The sequence below is a fragment of the Halyomorpha halys genome, unplaced genomic scaffold (genome assembly GCF_000696795.3).
Source record: "Halyomorpha halys isolate HHAL.00 unplaced genomic scaffold, Hhal_1.1 Scaffold1076.1, whole genome shotgun sequence".
In the NCBI taxonomy this organism is placed as follows: Eukaryota; Metazoa; Arthropoda; class Insecta; order Hemiptera; family Pentatomidae; genus Halyomorpha; species Halyomorpha halys.
Window position 1 is genome coordinate 74,063 of NW_027111969.1, and position 4,201 is coordinate 78,263.

Sequence of the window (4,201 nt, forward strand, 5' to 3'; positions counted from 1 at the left end):
CCAAAGATTATTTTTTAGTTCGGTGAAGAGATTTTTATTTTCATTTACGAATAGCCCCTCTTTCCAATACTTAAATTTTATAACTCATTTCATCATTTAGTTAAATCAAAATGATAAACAAAATCATATCTAAATATCATTAAGAATAACTTATGGAACGGAAGAAACTTAAATATTATTATTTTTTACAGCAGTGTAGGACTGAACGTTGAACAATTGGACTGAATCTCAGTAAACAGACGGATCCTGGACTGATAAAGATTTATAAAACCCCTTTGTGAGGAAAGGGGACAAAGACGGGAGTAGATAGGGGGCTAGTGCTCAGCGCTCTACCTTGGACAATGGGAGGCAAAAGTGGTCGACTTTTCAATAGCTGCCCAGTAATTAACCTATTGTATTGCTACTTTCATTATCCGACTAATTGCAGGCTGGCTATTACCCCATCCCCTTCCTAGTTCTGTCGCTCTCCCGCTATGGAGTTTGATTTTCGGGACGATAGGCTTCATTCATAGCTGGACATACATGTTCAAAAAGTCTCCCTTCATTCAGAGAAAGGGTTAACGCAAAAGCAGATTCGAGTAGGAATTTCATATTTCTGCTTCCTTAATCTAAATGAAACTGTTTGGGGAAAATTTCCCCCCTCACACTTGAATAGGATTCAAGATGAATATGAAAATGCTGCCATCTAGTGGGAGAGAAAATAAGTAGACTAAGTGCCCCCTGGTGAGTGAGGTAAGATACAGACAAATGAACACAGGCTGTCCAGGACAATTGGCACTCAACTATTTCTCAAGATGAGGGAATAGTTTAACCAACACCATCAGGCAGGGAAAGAAAATCAGGATGAGGGAAAAGCTCACCGAAGCAGAACAAGTCCTCACTATAGATCAACAGCAAGTAATTTTAATCTAATTAAACTTAACACAATAACATCAATTGTACTCATGTTTGGCAAACCATAATCAATTGTCATCAATCATACAAAATAGAGGAATTTTATTCTGTTTATCATAGCTATCATTTATAAATACAGTTCACTCCATTATTTAAACCAGCCATACCAGCATATAAAAATTAGTTTGGGTAATATCCCCCGACTTTTACTCCGGGAAATATCTAAATTAAACAAAGTGGTCATCCGTGCCATGGATATTTCATAATAAATTCCAAATTTATCCTCAAGTTATAACACATTTCACAATAAGTTCTAATCTTAAATACATACCTCATTCATTTATTTATTCATATTTTATAATTTAACAATTGGTCCTATTATATATTTAAATTTATTTCCTGAATGGTAAAAATAACTCCACCCAAATTAAATGAATGATACACAATTCATTAAAGTAAATTCTAGCCTATGTAAAAATCAGTAACAAAATGGCTAATCACTCAGGGTTATTAAACATATGGTTTCACTTAGTCTTCATACGTTACATAATATCCCCCAACTTTTACTCCGGGGAATATCTAAATTAAATAGAAAGAGAAAACCACTTGTTTTTACCCAATGTAGTCAATTTATTTATTGGTACGCATGGGAATTTCACCACATCAAAATCCAAATGGAAATCAATAGCCAATAAAATGAAAAAACTTTCATTATCGAAACATTGTGATCAAGGGATCTCTTCCTAACTAATGCTCCTTACTAGAATGACAATGTACTTAAACACACTAATGTTTACAGATAATCTGGATAACCTTATTTTTTGTCAAATAAAATAATGGTGAAGCAGCAGACAAAATATAAACACATGCACATACGTTTAAAAAATAAACCCGACTATCGAAATAACTTGATATAATAGTCGTGTGTCTTCCACATCTGAATGAGACTCATGTCTCAATGAATGAAAACATTAATACACTTTCGTTATGTTTACATTAGCAGATGAAAGATTTTTCTATATCCACAGCCACATGGGTCTGAATATACTTACCAAGAGTAGTAGCGTTTAGAAGAAGGGACCCGACGTCTAAACCTTTACTTAGTGACTAATGAAACTTACTTAGTGTAAAGAACACTACTAACAATCCACTAATATGCCTAAGGAGATATGCAATAATATCCCGTTGCTAAGAAGAAATAGGAGTAGGAGATAGGAGTATCTAGGTTTATTCATATTGGAAGAATAGTTGACCGTATGAAGCAGATTGTAGGAAGATAGTTACGGTTGGCGGTCAATAAAGGTACCAAAATAGTAAATGAAAACTATTTGTTGTTCACCTACGTTTTGCCCAACTTTGCAGGGCTTCGTTGGTTACGTTTCTATAATCTAGTTAGGTTTGTGTTTTAAATTAATTTATTTTTTATTTTAACTTTTTAAGAAACTCATCCACAAAGACCCTAACATCCCATTCGTTGCTGATTTGGCCAAAACCAGATAGGGGTCTTTTCATTCCAAAGGAGTTAACCACCCATCCTAACCCACTAGTTCTTGATCTCACATCCTTAACAATCCCTGATAATCTTCCGAGACGTCTGAAAAGAAGATGGCCACGGGACCATCTAAATAAATAATGATTGAAATACCACCAATGGGTGGTTCCTTCCCGAGATTTTCAAGTGTTTGAAACATTCATTTACAATTTACTTGTTGTATTTATTATGTTGTACAGTTGTAAATCACATTGAATAAATTGTTTAAAAGTTTTTCATCTATCGGGACTTTATATTTTTTTCTTTTTTTAATTTCTTATCGTCTACCATATTTTGTATAAGTTTTTATTTTTTTTTTATTTCCAACTAATGAATATTTTCTACGAGCACATAATTCAACATATCAAAAGAAAGGTATATGGATGTGTACGTGTATATAACAGGTTTTATTCATACTATCTATTATACAAAATGAATAATACCCATTGACAATGTATGAATTACTCAAAAAAGTGAAGAATTAATGTCGGAAAAAAAATTAATTTCTTTATGAATTAAACGAGAGACCACTGCGACACACCTTACCTGCCATAAATACCCAAGCCGTTGTTTCAGGAAAGTTGCGGGACGTATAGCTTATTAAACTTATTTCCGAGAAACACCTTAGGAAAGTTTGTAAGTACTTGGAGCAATTCTAGTTGCCTTCCCAGCAAGAAGTTGCGGTCCGCGATCCCCGGGGAGGCCTCCTCGGAGGGCCCCAATCTCCTCAACCCTCCCTTTCTTCTCACAACTCGTAAAAACTAGTAACAAGGCATTTGGAAGGTCTCGGGGAGTTTTAACTCCAACTCCAGGAATCATCGAGGTAGCATTGGATGACCTCTTCCACTTGTAAATTGGTTTTCTCCCACCTCGGACATCTGTGCTCAGTTTGGAAAATGCGTAAAGAGAAAACATGAAAACTCGTTTCAAAAAACCATTCAATTTGGATCTCGATAAGGATATAGATATTTTCCATAAAGAATTTTTTGTATGACGAGGTAAGAAAAAGAATAAATTTTCCTCTCTGGGGTTTTACTGACTTAAAAAAACTAAAAAAAACAAAAAACATTTTTTCAATTGTCCAAAATGTATTACGGTAATATACCTTCTGTTAAGAGGAAGCTCCCTCTTAACAGAAGGTATATTAAAATACTGAAATTATTGTAAAAATTTGGATTTTATGTAATTAAATAGAGTATTAATTCAATACAAATTTTTAAAAGCGACGTATATTCGATTTTAAAAATTTCAGAATAGTTTTTTTTTTGTTTTTTCCCTACGCCACATGGAGTGGGCAAAACGCCATTTTCCCTCTCGGAGTCCAATACAATTTTACTCTTCTTCTTAGTTGGTCCGATCATGCTCAACATCTTCTAGACCAATATACAAATTTCAGAATAGTGCAGTAATTGAAAAAAAAAAAAATTAAGAGACGCTGGAAGAAATATTCATAACTTTAATACGTTATTTTAATTTTTTACATACTCAAAAAACAAAACAAAATTGTTTATTTATAAGATGGTAAATTCAGATGGTTCATTTTGAAGAAGGAAAAGCCCCGAAGAAGTTGATAGAGGAGTGTGTATGTAATATAGAAATAAAAGAGATTGTCATTCTACTTTACCTATAAATTTTATAATGTTTTAATTTTCTTTCAATTAGATTCATGAATACATTTATCAAAAGCATCACTAATTTTTGTGAATCTTAATGTTCCTATTCTATAGGCTGCTTAGAAAATCAGCCCTTTGCACTAGTGAGTAACTCGACGACACT